The following is a 17,069-nucleotide window of genomic DNA, read 5'->3' as shown; positions in this document are numbered from 1 at the left end:
CCTCCAAAACTGCTCTCTTTACCAAGAGGTCCATACAAGACACTGGCCCCAAAACATCCAATAGAAAGAAAACTATATGGAGAGCTCCCTGATTTGGAAACCACTGCGCAGTTCATCTCATATATTGCTCTAGTCATCTGAACGCCCTAACATAAAAATGAGAACGAGGAAGAAGAAGTAGAGGTATTGGCCAAAGATGGGAGAATGACTAAACAATCCCAAGTCTACCCGGAAGAAAGAAAAACAGGAGAAAGAGAGAAATGAAAAATTAAAGATAAATTAAAAGTAAAGTCTATCAGAAATGTCGTAATAAGAAATAATGAAACACAAGATTACAAAGACAGTTTGTGTGGAAACACAAACTCAAAATCGGCCCCCGAAGTGGTCCACCCAGGCAAGCTTCAATATTTTTAGAAAGAACATCCAAATGAAATTATATCAAAGACAAATGAGAGATAAGAATGGAGAAAGAAGGTTGACAGATCTTGTGTAGTGCCCCAACGGTACAGCAGATCAAAGGATAGGTGCAAGTGAATGCAAAGTTAGATGTGAACCTGGCCTAACTAGTTCCCCTTTCAGACCTTGTGGTCTATAGGGTAGATGATGTAAAGTTCATCTGTTTTTGTGGCCTACGGTTAACGAGGGTGTCATGTAGCCAGCACAACGACCAACCGCCTTTACTTTTCCCCTTTTCAGAGGCACCTAAGGATTCCGAAGTTGAAAATCCCAGTCATCACCAGGATTCGAACCCGGGGCCCCGGTTCGGAAGCCAAGCGCTTTACCGCTCAGCTACCGAGCCTCTCCTGGCCTAACTGAAGATGTAATTGTTTTGAAAAGGATCAATCTCTTATTCGAAAAAAAAAAAAGGAAATATTTCCGCAATAAAATTTGTTCACGAAAATGACGTTTACAAGATTACTATTCTTTTTAATTAAGGTCTAACTTATAATGCATACTAATTAGCCTTTTCTCTTTAAAAAACTGCTTGCATAACTGATATTAAAAATTAGATTTTTTCGCTTTCAGAAAAAAAAAGTAGCCGTTGCATCAGAACTTTGAATGGTCTAAAATATTGTGATGTCGGATTTTCAATCTCTTTTCTAGTTTACGAGATCTAAACGGGACGGACGGACAGATATTTCCCACAAAACTAATAGCGTCTTTTCCCCTTTCGGGGGCCGCTAAAAATAGAGTTGAATAAACCAGACATGGACTAGCTCCCACACAGTTGAAGAAAAAAAAAGATGTCTATTACAAACACTCCCTAAATGACCAACAGATAATAACTTTAAACATTTTTTCTGAATCTATTTCTGTGGATTTGTTATTTTATATTGCACCCGGTATATAGTAATCGACCACCGGCGGACAATGGTTACGCTTTCCCTGGATGTGGCAAAATATACAGGTCACAGCTGGGGCTGCATAGCCACGGGAAATAATGCATTCCTCATTAATCTTCGTACTCGAAGACAAGCCTTATTGTATATCTTGGAGTATTGTAATTTCTATTCATTGACTGGTTTCAGTTTTCTTAAAACTTTCTATTCTTTAAAATGGATTTCTGTTGGTTTGTCACCGATTCAAATATCTTTGGCAACGCTTGGTGTTGTGTCATCTGACCTTGTGTCTGAAATTATTGATTTGTACCAATCACACACTACGAGTGTCACAGTGCTTTGTTATTTATAAAGTTTACTTCTAGTTAATCTGGCTGCTATATATTAATTAGATTGCTCCTAAGGTTGCTATATATTAATTAGATTGCTCCTAAGGTTGCTATATATTAATTAGATTGCTCCTAAGGTTGCTATATATTAATTAGATTGCTCCTAAGGCTGCTATATAAAAATGTATCTAGAAGTTCTAGAACGATTTTACCACAAAAGTCACTTTTATGGGTTAACGAGGGAAGACAAATGTTACAAATGATGCACCTGTGAACTCCCATGAAACGGTATAAAAGCAATGTTTAATGCTCGACAATTGCAATAGGGGAGGCTCCAAACCTGTCTTGTCATGATCGCAGAGCGTCTTTTTTCCTTTCAGGCTTGAAGTAGGACTGGAGGCCAAAGTATGTGTGTTATTTTATCCTGCTTGTAGCAGATTTTGCCTGCTAAAGAGACAGCTGGAGAAATACAAAGATGGACATTTGTCACCGAAAGGAAAACTTAACTGAAAAAAATCCATTAAGGCATAGAAGAATGAAATATAATATTGAGCCCGGCAGACAAATGCTTCTGTGACTTATGGCGTAACCAGATGAAATGCTACATTTTAAATTAAAAAAAAAAGTTTTGAACTCAAGAGACGCCTTATTTACTTTGAATTGCAAATCTTAAGTATGTTTTCAAACTGCCTTGACTGTATAGAACTTAATGTTTTAATGAATTGAACGACTCAAAAACACTTTGATCCTTCAAGTGTACCCTCTTAGCTTCAACTCTTAGTTCTCTGTTGTCATTTTGACTCATCGACTCCCCCCCCCCCCGAGTCTACTTCCTGTGACAAACTAAAACATTGACAGACCAAAACAAGCTACTATAGATAGAAACCTAACGACAGGCCAAGGAGAAAATTAGTATTCGTTCATTGTATTATGCTATGATAGAGAAAAATACATCGATTGTAAAGGAAACTGTGAATTCGCACTTCAACGTAAAATAAAATCTTGTGATCTTTCTATGTTCCCAAAATTTAGCGTCCGTACTTCAATCAAATACAAATTTGATTTCAAATTTCAACGTAAAATGTTCAATGCTACTACATGTTTCGGATGTTCCTTCAGATTTGAAGATAATCTTTATCAAAACGACAGGAGAAGGCGGCGAGCAGGTTGGAGCCCGGGACTATCAATGCTATCGAAAGATTGTCCAGAGCGTTTACAATACGACCAGGCAGCCATTCTATGTGTTGGAATGACTCAATCGTAGAGGTTGGGTTTAATTGGGTATTTCCTTAGTGATGCGACAGTGCATTAAAAAGTTACAACGGAAATAGGCTAGAGAAGAATAACGGACGAATGACGAAAAGACAGTTTGTAGTAGATCTGACGACGTGGACTGTGCCCTTCTTTATGTCATAAAGTTTTGTGTTTATAAAGGCTGGATTAAAACTTAATCTAAATTATTTGTTCTGTTGTTTGGTTTGGACATTTAATGACTCGCTATTGTAATTAAAAAACATTTCAAGTAATTGATTTATTCACCAACATGTTCACTCAATTAGATCTACCAACAACAGTAGGAATGAATGTTTCAATACAAATCTAGAACGAGTGGCATGGTAGATAACTACAGACCCAGTTACGCTATTCTACCTCAACGTGGCACTCGGGTGGAAACGATCACTTGAGGAAGCGATTAGGCTAAATGAATAGCAAAACAAAACTCCCGTGGGAGTGTCTAAGGGAATGCGAGAGCTTTCCCATTGCACAGTGCGGAGTTGAAAGAGAGCTTCCACCTCCCTGTCGATAATCCATGCGCCGTTCCTCAAGAGACCGTTACACTAATGGCGAGTCCTGCACGGTTAGCTTTGTAAGACATAGAAAAATGGCGGGGGTTCCCGGCGTGCTCGGCCTTTGGCCATGTATTCTAGTCCATACGCCCGGAAGTGCCAGATACATCGGAAACAGCGATGTCTTACATAGGCATTGACTTGACCCCTTCCAGACAGAACGGTTTGTTCAAGCAGGCTTACACGACTAGAGTTCAAATGTACAAGAGGTTGGTTATTGTGCTGGCCCTCATAACACCATCGTCATCCGAATCCGAAGGTAAACTTAATATCGTCTGCCCGTTTGGAAAAGAAAAAGCGAACCGTAACCCTAATCTTCATCTCCCTATTTCCAATTTACGACCTCGTATGTACTTGACACATTGCACCACAACCATCCGCCCCATTAATATGAAGTAAAGTCTCTCTCTCCCCCCCCCCCCCCCACCTTCTACCTAGCTGTGACCAAACTGATAAAGATCTGTCATCTAACTCAATGGTTTTATACTCTCTCTCACGTTCTCTCTCTCTCACGTTCTCTCTCTCTCTCACGTTCCCTCTCTGTCTCACGTTCCCTCTCTCTCTCACGTTCCCTCTCTCTCACGTTCCCTCTTTTTCTCTCTCTTTTATCACATATTTGCATGTTTTTATTTTCGGACTTCCTTGTTTGAAGATATTCATGTTAATATTAGAATCACTTTTCATCGGCCTCCGAAAGGGGAAAAGTCATTATTAGTTTGTTCGGTCTGTCTGTCCGTAAGTCCTGTCACGTTGATATGATCTAAAAACAACAACAACAACAACAACAACAATAACATCAGGAAAGATATTGAAAAGACGATGTGATGATATTTTGAAGCTTGCAAAGTTCTGGTACAAAAGCTACTTTTTTATCTCCTGAAAGCGAACGATTTTGTTTTTAAAATTCAAATTAAATATTGTTGTAACCCTATTCGCGACGCAATAGGGTTCACTGTGTGTGATCAGCTGACATATGTGACACAGGCCAGTAATAAAGTTTAGCGTGCTATATCGAAGGGCAAGGGACAGTACTGGCATGAACTTTGCACGTGAATAGGACCCGGGTTATGGTCATCTGATCATAAGCCTGCGTGGACCAGAGACACAGTGTGTAATGCAGTTCAGTTCAAGACATGACAGCAAGTAGACCGGGACTGTTAGTCTGCCATGAAGTCGGTCCTGGTGGAGTCCTGAAGTGAATGTACGAATCCAGGAAGAGATAGAGACAGTAGAGTTTATTAGTTTAGTACGGTGATGTACAGTATAGCATTTTTAGTGTTGATGTATTGCCAATTGTGTGTCATATTGACTGTTTTAATTGACCATTATTAAAGTACCAGATTATTTGGAGCCATGTCGTCAATTTCTTGATGTGTTAAATGTGTTGTGTTGTGTTTAGCAGTGTTTACAGAAGGCCTGATTAGGAGAGATCGTAACAATATGTAACCCGTTTTTTTTCTTTCATTATATTACACCTTTCTAAAAAACTATTTGTTACTAACAGTAAACTAACAGAGAAGGCTATATCAAGCATTGGGAGATTATATTTTGTATATTTTCATAACATTTATGCATATACTTTACAGTCGGAAGGTCGGAGAGGTCACACAAATATAATAGCAGCTTTTTCCTTTAGGGGACCTCTAAAAAAGAGATAAAACAAGATAATCTTTCTAGCTAGAAGATACTAAATCTACCCAAAAAGTTGATGAAAAGTCCATCCCTAATATTTAAAAGAATCTAGCAGATTGGTTGAGGATAACAGAGGGGGCAGATTTGTTTGCTAAATCACGTGGTTTGGTTGGTGGAGGATGTTGTCGTAGATTGTACCTCCAGAATCTAGGATAATTAGACTCATCGATAGGAAGTGAAGGGTGAAGATGTTTATTTCCAGGATGATCTTCTATTGAGAATGATGACAAACTCACTTCATGTATTGCCAAAAACGTATGCCAGGAACGGCTGTCACACACTAACTATATTCAGAGACGTACATACAGAAAGTTATTATTAACGGCCGACCAGCTGTCGCGGTATCTCGAGATGTTTCCGCTTCGCCGTCATCTGTTATTGATGATTCACTTGTTCATTGGTGGTAGCATGTGGCGTTGCTCGTCTTGGGCGTCGTAACGCTTCTTTTCCCTACTATGTCACTGAACCTTTTTTTTTTTTACAATACCTCTATTCAAGTCATAACTTCATAGAGGGCGGAACCTGGACTCTGATATCAAAAAACGACTCTAACGATTTTTCTATGAATTTAACAGGTGATGCATATCGCTGTGAAAAAAAGTAATAGCTCATTGGCAAGCTCTAGTTTGACCGTTATAATTTTTCAAAGTAAAAAATAAATAAATGTAAATTTGGTCTTAGAACTAGAGTTAGATCTAGAGCCAACATAGGTTTTGAAAGGACTATCGACTTTCTGAAAGGATTATCACTTTCGGAAATTTTCGAATGTAAGGCATAATTCTATCTTATCTTATAAAATGTAGACGTTACTTCAAAAAAGATGATTACGTCCTACGAGTGTCCCTAGGCTAATGTAGTCATACATGTTAATTAATGACTATAACTCTGTCATAGTGATCGGTTTTCCTGGCTGACTCAGACAACTCATTCCATGCTCTAATGGCACTTGGGAAGAAGGAGCATTTGTACAAATTTGTCCTAGCATAAGGAACAAGAAATATACCTTTATCTTTGTGTTTTTCTGAGTATTTTACTAGGTTTTGTTTGTGTTTCTATTTTAAAAAAAACAACTAACATCTACATTTCTAGATCTATAACTGTGCTCAAACAGATTATAGTAGGATTTTTTTTAAATAAAGGGGTGGTAAGTCATAAAAAGGGCACTAATAATAAAGGGAACTAAGAACCAAGCTCATTTTATTCCAAAAAATGAAAAACATTAATAAGTTAATGTTCAAGAAAACTTTGCGCATTGTCTTTTAAGTCTAGATTTAAAGGCCTACCATTAGAATTATTCAATATCTTGTTTTCATTATGCGTCATAAAAATATAACAACCTCAAGCACATGTATTTATATACAGAGAAAGAGAGAGGGGGAGTAGTATGGGGTAGGTAAACGAGTTTTACTTTCTTGCATATATCCCATACATTGTAACTACATTCATATGATTTGATATCCCATACATTGTAACTACATTCACATGATTTGATATCCCATACATTGTAACTACATTCATATGATTTGATATCCCATACATTGTAACTACATTCATATGATTTGATATCCCATACATTGTAACTACATTCACATGATTTGATATCCCATACATTGTAACTACATTCACATGATTTGATATCCCATACATTGTAACTACATTCACATGATTTGATATCCCATACATTGTAACTACATTCACAAGATTTGATATCCCATACATTGTAACTACATTCACATGATTTGATATCCCATACATTGTAACTACATTCACAAGATTTGATATCCCATACATTGTAACTACATTCATATGATTTGATATCCCATACATTGTAACTACATTCACATGATTTGATATCCCATACATTGTAACTACATTCACATGATTTGATATCCCATACATTGTAACTACATTCACATGATTTGATATCCCATACATTGTAACTACATTCACATGATTTGATATCCCATACATTGTAACTACATTCACATGATTTGATATCCCATACATTGTAACTACATTCACATGATTTGATATCCCATACATTGTAACTACATTCACATGATTTATGCCACTAAAGGTTGGGGCTCCAGCTCTTCAACAGCTGATTGGCTCCAGATGTTGTCTTACCCAGTCCCAGCCGAGTTCACGTTGAACACCATGCGTTCACTGGGGCTGACATATCGATTCAGTCAGTAATTGGTTCTCAATCTTTACCACCGGGGATTTGATGAGACATTAGAAGTTGCTCTTATTGTAGATAGTGTTATAGACTGCGGCTACAACAAAGGGCTAAGCAGAGACATTCGTTATAGAAGGCTTCAACACTGACCCGCGACGTCGCAACATGTGGGCAGTGGAGACCAAAAGCTCGTTGCTACGCCGTACAGACTGCACACAGGCTGTGACGTTGCAGGTCAGCATTCAGGCCTTTTATAACGATTGGTCTTGGCTAAGCCTTCTCTTGGGCTGGTGACGTCATCCCCTATTAGTTATCAGTCTATAGATGTAGACCTACGCTACGATTGTTTCAAAATGCTTCGACTAAATAACATCGATTGAATTCATCTCAGACAAGTTGCAACGTCACAGCCTGTGTGCAACGGAGACAAATAGCTCGTTGCCACGTCACAGGTCTGTACGACGTAGCAACGAGCTTTTGGTCTCCACTGCCACCACAGGTCACAGGTTGCCACGTCGCAATACTTTGTGTTGGCAGTGCGGCACAGCGTGGAACACTTCTCGCTCCCATGGATGCAGACTGCAGAAGAGCCTACAACAGCGAGACTCTGGATAGATGAGATAATGAAGAAAAAACTAGAAAACACATTTTTTTTTAATTAAAAAAAAAGCTTATACGAAGTGTAGTTGTATCAATTAGTTTGGATCAGTGTGACAGGTTGGGGAAAGTGACGTATGTTTGGCGCGTTTAATGTCTAGGGGATGATTATTTTTGAAACTATCACACTCCAACCCGTCAGCATATAAATCGGGAGCAGGCACGCAACGAGACAAGCAATGAAAGATAGATACAAATTTAAAAATGAAGAATATTTATTTACATAAATATTTACATAAAAGAATAAAAGGGGGAGGGTTTGCATCTATCTCTAATTGATATTAATTTTGATCATCACTCTTGCACTTAATAAGAGAGTATGTCACTTTGTCCTCTGACTTAGCTGGTTTTCCTGTTGATGTCTCAGCTGGCTGTGTCCTGGCTTGAGGTTCTGCAGCTGGAGGTGGCGCCCTAGCGGATAGAGGGACGCCGGTGATTCAGTTCTTGTGGAGTCTCAATCCAAAGTTCTGATATCTGTAGTGGGCACAGTAGGGCGGGTGGCCGGCTACCGTGGGCACAAGGTTACTGCGGGCACAGCTGATCTGCCGTGGGCGGCGTAGTTGTCAGGATAAGTCCAGTGAGTTGCAGAGGGTTTGGCGTAGCTATGACGTCTCGCACAGATCTTGGTCTATAGGGACGTCGCACCTAATAAGTTGACAGGTGGGCTGTCGAATAGGCGGGCAAGGCCGATAGCGCCAAGTAGTAGAGTTGAGTAGATCCACGTAGTCAGTAGAAGACACTCAATAGCAAGTGGGCAAGTGATCCGATAAATAGGCAAGTGCAGTGCTGAATAGCACTAAGCACAAAGGCAATAGGTGATTCTCGATAGCAAATAAATAGGCAGGTGAGTAGGCAGACACCTGAGGGAGGTACCAGGTATTCCTCTAGGAGTAAGAATGTGTGAAGTAGTCCAGACTCGATTGACAGCGATAGAGAAATAAGCGTGTCTGGTTGATTTAATCTACCTTATATATAGGCCTGGAAAATGTGGGCGGAAACAGGAAATGTCCTAGGCTAAGAATTATCTTACACGTGGGTGAATATGACTCGAGGTGGGAGTCGCACCTTGGAAAGGTCAATAGGCGTGTTGGTCCGCGTGATCTCCTAGATCAAAGAGAGACGTGGGAGAAGGAGGGGGGAAGTATTGACTTGCATTCCACACAAGGTGGTGTCAACCGCGACCGTCATTCAGACATCCGGTGGGTAAGATCAAAGAGAATGTGTCTATCTTTACCTCGGTCAAGGGAAGATAAGTCGAAAGACGCGGCCTAGCTATCTCCAATGTGGTCAACTAAGTCTAGCCTGGAGAGGAAAAGGTGGTGCGGGTGAAGAAATTGGGGGTTCGATGGGGAAATAATTAAAATAAAATAAATAAATAAAGATAAATAATAATTAATGCTGTGATAAATTTGAGTGACTCTGACAGCAAGCTTTTGACTTGTCCCAATCAGTCATGTCATTAAGTTTATAATAGATATATCCCAACAACAAGAAATCTGTGCTATTAGACATTTTTTACCAATTGTTTTTACCGAGCGCTCTATTTCATGCGTTTAGCTTTCTCACTACGCTGTGATCACGTGACTGGTGACTGGACCAGTTGGGGAAGGGATATCTCATTCTAACCACTCTGCTAGTGAGGTGTGTATTACTACAGAAGATTGTCTAGTTCTCTATTGTTTGTTTCAAACTAACTTTAAAGCGTTCATCTATAAAGGGGACTAATTCAGCGTATAGCACCACCTCTGTCAAAGTATAATTTCTTTCCCTTGTTTGATATACCAAAAAAAAATAATTAATTACCAATTGCTAATTAACTAATTAGTGGTTTTTTTTTTGTTGATTCTTGTGTTGTTAGATAAAAAAAATAATTGTGGCAAAATTTCAACTTGATCCGAGATTGGGACTGGGAGAAATAACGTGTACAAACTTTTTACCCATATAGACAGAGCGAGTTGATATTAGTTTTGTAAAATAGATCCGAAGACGCAATGCTTTTTGAACCCCTGCCCTGGAATATCAAAATGATGACTGCTGTCGATTGAATGTATGCAGGCCTATGTTGGTGTTTGAAAAAAGTCGTATTCTCATGGGGCTGGATTTCCTAATTAATGTTGGTGATTATGTTTGCCTGATCTGCGTCCCAAGGTATATTGACCATACACAAAGTGTCCATTACAGATGCACATGCAATGCAAATATGTGAAAATCAAATCAATTAGTTCTACGTCATGAATCATTTGTGGTGTCTGTTTCTTTGCTACAGTTCATTCATCATCACCATCTGTTCCTTGACTTGTGGTAGGGTTGCTGTGAAAACTAACGTTTCTTAACGGCTCTTCGTAAGTCATTCGGCTTTTCATTTTTGATGACCTCTTTGCCTCTTTTCTACTTTAAATAAATGTTCATTACATTCCTTGTCCAAAAATTATGTAACCAGCCGATAACTTATAGTCTTTAAGAGTCATTGCTGTGGCGTAGCTAGGGTGGGGGAGGATGGCTGAAAATTTGAAAATCCCCCGGGCCCCACTCTTGAGGGGGGCCCCCAAATGACTTTTTTTTTACATTAAATATTAAATATTACTCAAAATGCAGGGGCATCCAAAGAGGTCAAGCCACCCCCCCCGGACTCCCAAATGATGACTAATTCCTAGCTACGCCCCTGAGTCATTGTGAACATAGGTCCTAGACCGAAGAAATGAAATGACCTACCACGAAGAACAAGGTGGTGGATGTGACATTGGCAACTGGTCTAGTTTCATACACGCCAATTGCAATGAACTCGGAACCCATCTTAATGTTTTTTCTTTCTTTAGAGGTATATCCGTTTGTCTCTATAAATATTTCGTTTGATCTCTAACGACATTTTGAGACCGAGACAATTGTAGGGGCAACCAATTCATCATTTAGTTCGTAGTGCAGCCCCATTTAAATGTAAAGCTTTGTACTTGCAATTCTTTGAAACAGATAAAAATTGGATTTAAATGATTTAAATTAACACAAGTGATTTTTTTTCTAAACCAAAAAGAAATGTTGGTTCAATATCAAAGAGAATGTTGGCTTAAATAAAAAAGAAATGTTGATTTAAAGACAAAGAGAAATGTTGTTTTTAAAATAAAGATAGCTGTTGGTATAAATAACAAAGAGAAATGTTGGTTTTAAAACAAAGAGAAAAGTTGGTTTTTAAAACAAAGAGAAATGTTGGTTTTAAAACAAAGAGAAATGTTGGTATAAATAAAAAGAGAAATGTTCGTTTTAAAGCAAAGAGAAATGTTGGTTTTTAAAACAAAGAGAAATATATTGGTTTTAAAACAAAGAGAAATGGTTTTAAAACAAAGAAAAATGTTGGTATAAATACAAAGAAAAATGTTGGTATAAATACAAAGAGAAATGTTGGTATAAATAAAAAGTGAAATGTTGGCTTTAAAAAAAGAGAACTATTGGTATCGAATAAAACTATAGATATGATTATTCTCGAAGTGCTCACGACATGTTCATTCCGATGAGAAATCTCTGAATTTGGTTTCTGTATCCTTAGTATTTCACAGTGACGCCATACACATCAAGTCCACTTCGTTCCAGCACATTGATACATACTTGTGATTCAATCTTATTGATTTTATTGATTGGATGCATTGTACTTGTAGCTTACTATTGAGACACGGTATTTGCAAAGGATATGTTTTCCGATATACTCTCTGAATAATCGTCAAATCCCTACGTCATTACTGTTGGTATCAGCACTGGCTAAACATGGCTGCCTTAATGATCTCCTGCGAATCCTTAATCAGCCAGGAAAACCAATGACTTAGTAGAGTTTAAATTTTAATTAACATGCTCGCCTAGATTAGCAAATGGTAATTACCTTTTGTTTTTTTTTTTAGGAACGTCTGAGTCTGCTATTTATAAGATAAGATAAAATAAGATAAGATAAGAAGTTAATCAAAATAATCTAATCTTTTCTTTACACTTTGATTTTTTAAGGTCCCGTTTACGTGATTTACTCAATAAAATTTAGTAAGAGAGAGAAAGAACAGAACGCGATATTAAAAATGTGGTGGCTATATAATGGAACCTAAAGAAAAACTAAGAAAAAAAAATAAGAGAAAGATTTTGAAAGAAATGAAAATAAATGGTCGTATAGAACAATGTATTGGACGCCCTATAAAAGACTTTTGGCTTATCAAGACTTCCGTATTCTGTGAACCCGAACACACCCAGAAAGCTTTTTCTTTTTATGGATTAGCCTTTGTGTATGATAATCTTCAATACACAAAGGCAAAGGAAGTTTGATTCGGTCAGTATTACTTCTTGCTGAAATAAACATGTCGCTTAAAGGGACACTGGGAGACTACAGTGAATTTCATTTCCCTATAGAAAAGTCGATTCTAAATCTATAAGTATGAAATCCAAGACCTGAACAGGTGACTGACGTCCACTAGCGGATCCAGAACTCTGGGGTGTGTGTGGGAGGGGCGATTTTTTTCCCAAACCCTAACCCTAACACCCAGTAAACCCTAACCATATGCATAAACGTGCATATGTATATATATGTACAAAGCAGTGTTTCTCAACTTTGTGCGAAGAAAAACCAGTCATATTGAGCCCTTTCTCCTGATAGCTTGGGGGTCTGGAGGGAGCGCTGTAAGCCCCGACGCCAAAAGCGTTTTTTTTCTGCATTCTTCACTGCAGAAACACATTCTCCTGACATTTACAGCTTATTATCTATCAGTGGGGTTTGGGGCAAAACCCCGACGCCAAAAGCGTTTTCTTGCATTTTTCACTGCAGAAACACATTCTCCAGACATCTACAGATCATTACTTATCAGTGGGGTTCGGATTAGGGTTAGGGTTATCTATCAGTGGGGTTGGGGGCAAAGCCCCGACGCCAAAAGCGTTTCCTTGCATTTTTCACTGCAGAAACACATTCTCCTGACATCTACAGATCATTACGTATCAGTGGGGTTCGTTTAGGGTTAGGGTTATCTATCAGTGGGGTTGGGGGCAAAGCCCCGACGCCAAAAGCGTTTCCTTGCATTTTTCATTGCAGAAACACATTCTCCTGACATCTACAGATCATTACTCATCAGTGGGGTTCGGGGCAAAGCCCCGACGCCAAAAGCGTTTTCTTGCATTTTTTCACTGCAGAAACACATTCTCCTGACATCTACAGCTTATTACTATTCAGTGGGGTTCGGGGCAAAGCTCCCACGCCAAAAGCGTTTTTTTGGCATTCTTCACAGAAGAAACGCATTCTCCTGACATGTACACTTCATTATTCATCCTTTTAAAAAATGACATTTTCAATAATGTTATACTTAAAAAAAATATTCTAATATGAATTAGATAGGCCGTTACTACATTGCAAATAAAACGATTTGAAGATACCCCACATATTTAGATTAAGGCTTTGAAGATCGCCGCCGAAAAAAAATTATTCGAAAAATAATAATTTTTTTTTAAAAAAGGTCATTTGAAAGTGATACATTTTGTTCAATAGGCATCATTGTAACTTTGTTTTGTTAAAGAACTATAACAACAAATGTCGGAAGTGGGAGGAGAAATTAAGTGGACCTATTAGATTCTACTCTAAATTTGTTTGCATTTTTTGGATTGAAACATAAATTATGAGCTATAGTCCCAAATTTATTTAACTAGAAAAATATCAGATTGAGTAAAGGTTGGAAAAAGGCGACTAAGAAAAGAATATTTGGGTTCAGAACTGATCTCAATCGTTACTCTTCTACTGAAACATTTCGTATGAATTCTAAATTTTCCAAAGCAAAGTCTTACTTAAAAAAATATGATAAATTCATGTGAAATTACGTAGACTCTGTTGCCAAATTTGACTATTGTCAGGTTCTTGTATTCTTGTATTTATCAAATTATTATATATATTTCCAATGCAAATATTTATTAATATTAAATATTATTTCAATTTGTATTATTGTTATTATTTTCTGAACTTATAATATTTTGGCTCAAGTTCAGCCTGACAAGCACATCATACACATATAGTTGTAGATAAACTAATAAACTAAGTGTATGATGTAAATAACAATAAAATTTATTCTTGTGATATATTTACAAATGACTGATTCATGATGACTGATAATAATAGTATGAAGTATCAATATGTAATAATATGTAATCTACAATGATCCAGTTAGTCTTCTTAGATACAGAACATTCATATAATTATGAAACACATAGTATATTACCTTAACTATAATAAGTAGTTCAATGGATCACATAGTCCTTCAATCTCAAAAACAACAACTGGTAATATATGTAGATCTAGCCTCTAGATCAGGTACTGTCCACTGACGACAATTCCAAAAAGTAGAAGTTCATAGTTGACACTACACCATCAGGTCTGACCACTGCAACCCGCAGTCTGGAATCTTGAACCTCAGACTTATATACAAATTCACGTGCACACCAGACGACCAACTGAGAGAAAGACCTCAGTCCTGTAGACTGTAGACCTAAGGTTGTACTCTCAATATAGAACTGAGACTGAATAAACAAGTCTTGACACTGAGACTTGACACAGAGTCTAACATATAGACTTGACACTAATACTTGCAATAGAGTCTTCAACTGAGACTATGACTAAAACTTAGTCTTGACGCTAAAACCCTATAGAAGATAAAAGAAAGGATTCTTCTAATCATCTATATCTAGTCTAATTATAGACTTACAATTACGAACGAATTCAAATAGAAAAACTATACAATGAAAATTAAAACTCACCCTAAACAGGGGTCAAGATAATCCAACAAGAAAATGTCCAAGGCAAATGCTAAGGCTATCCAATAACAAAAACCAAGGAGAAATTCCAGAGCTCTCAACACACGTCTATCTTGGTTGTACAAAACAATGGAGAGACTGTACTAGACGATAAATGACGCAAATCACACACACACTAAATTTACGTCACTAGAAGTTGTGACAAGCAACAAAAGCTCAGTCCTCTAGTCTACACAGAAAATATTAATAATGTAATGACGTCATCAATATAGTGATCAACGCCGCACTATCAATTAGAGAACTAATTCTACTATACAGTTACATAGATAACTGCGACAACTATTCTGTTTTAAAACGTCATTTTTTCGTCTGGAAAGGGGAGGGGGCGGTAGAGTGACAACGATAAATCCTCGCTCCTTTTTATAATATCTGCTAATGATTGCATTTGGCATTAAAGAATAGGGTTGGGGCGACTTGATATAAGAATTTAATTTATAGCATATATAAATTATATTAGTGACATATTTTTTTTTTTATTTTGTAATTTTTAAACTAAAATACAAAAAAAATAAAAAATATTGGTATGTCCGATGGGCGGAAGGCGATGTGTCGCTCCTCCCACCTGGTACATCACTTTTTCATTTTCTAATGATAAAATTTGAGATCAGATTCTGTGTGCGACATAATACACAAATGGGTTAAAACATCAATATGTACCTTATATTATATAGCTAGGCAACTAATTTTGTTCACAAACTATGATTTCTCCATAAAAATAGGACCGCCTCCCCACTAAGAGGGCTAGATTAACTAATTGATGTTACCACAGCACTTCTACCTAATTGATTAACTAATTAATGTTACCACAGCACTTCTACCTAATTGATTAACTAATTGATGTTACTACAGCACTTCTACCTAATTGATTAACTAATTGATGTTACCACAGCACTTCTACCTAATTGATTTATTAATTCGTGTTACCACATCACTTCTACCTAATTGATTTATTAATTCGTGTTACCACAGCACTTCTACCTAATTGATTAACTAATTGATGTTACCACAGCACTTCTACCTAATTGATTAACTAATTGATGTTACTACAGCACTTCTACCTAATTGATTGACTAATTGATGTTACTACAGCACTTCTACCTAATTGATTGACTAATTGATGTTACTACAGCACTTCTACCTAATTGATTGACTAATTGATGTTACTACAGCACTTCTACCTAATTGATTTATTAATTATTGTTACCACAGCACTTCTACCTAATTGATTAACTAATTGATGTTACTACAGCACTTCTACCTAATTGATTTATTAATTATTGTTACCACACCACTTCTACCTAATTGATTAACTAATTGATGTTACTACAGCACTTCTACCTAATTGATTTATTAATTATTGTTACCACAGCACTTCTACCTAATTGATTAACTAATTGATGTTACTACAGCACTTCTACCTAATTGATTAACTAATTGATGTTACTACAGCACTTCTACCTAATTGATTAACTAATTGATGTGACTACAGCACTTCTACCTAATTGATTAACTAATTGATGTTACTACAGCACTTATTTTCGCTTCGACTAATTTACATTTAGATATATTTTTAGTTTAACAAGCTTGACATGGTTACGATTTGACCTGCGACCTTTGACCCATGACCATAACTTATATTGAAATGCTCTCTTGATTCCTTAGACCAGTGGTTCCCAAACTTTTTTGTCTCGTAGACCCCTTGCCATGTTTTCTGGTTTTCGGTAGACCCCCTGCTTAACTTGTATTGCATTTTTCCAGATTCATAAACTCATTTTTAAATTAAAATTAATTTATAACTGTATTGAGTCGAAGAGTGAAAAAGTAATTTAAAGCTACATCAAAAGTTACAATCTTTTTTGACTGATAAAATTTAAACCAAAAAATAAATAAATATGTATTGCTGGAATCACCAAACACACTAGAGATGTTTTTTTTTTTTTTTGCTTGTTCATCATTCGTTATTACGGTTATTATGTTTCATATAGATAGTTTTTGTTCTATGAAGTAGTCCTTCAAACATTAAATATTAATTAATTAATCAATTTGCCTTAAATATCATTTTAAAATTTTTCGAAAAGAGCAGTTTCTAGTGTGTTTCTTGATTTTTCACATCTGGCTCAAATATTGGGCCCGCGGAGCTGTTTTCACTTACATGAGAAGGGTCAAAGATGAGTTACTGGCGCCTGAACCAGTAAGCTTTGGCAGGAGGGAC

The 17,069-nt window shown here is 37.1% G+C and overlaps 1 protein-coding gene and 1 long non-coding RNA gene across 2 annotated transcripts in view; one reads left to right on the top strand and one right to left on the bottom strand.

Moving 5' to 3' along the window:
* The first annotated feature begins 10,366 nt into the window (after nt 1-10,366).
* The window catches only part of LOC106065819 (galactoside 2-alpha-L-fucosyltransferase Sec1-like), a 76,960-nt gene continuing 70,257 nt past the window's right edge, over nt 10,367-17,069 (top strand). Inside the window, exon 1 of the mRNA XM_056015070.1 lies at nt 10,367-10,386. The gene's annotated coding sequence lies outside the window, so the exon portion shown is untranslated. The remainder of the gene's footprint in view (nt 10,387-17,069) is intronic.
* On the bottom strand, nt 14,091-15,130 carry LOC129923572 (uncharacterized). Its single transcript, XR_008775539.1, has 2 exons — nt 14,801-15,130; nt 14,091-14,686 (listed from the first exon to the last, which is right to left on the bottom strand). It is a non-coding gene; the product is annotated as an uncharacterized LOC129923572 (long non-coding RNA).

Source organism: Biomphalaria glabrata, chromosome 17 (assembly GCF_947242115.1).
Source record: "Biomphalaria glabrata chromosome 17, xgBioGlab47.1, whole genome shotgun sequence".
NCBI lineage: Eukaryota > Metazoa > Mollusca > Gastropoda > Planorbidae > Biomphalaria > Biomphalaria glabrata.
This window is presented reverse-complemented; position numbering and strand designations above follow the sequence as displayed.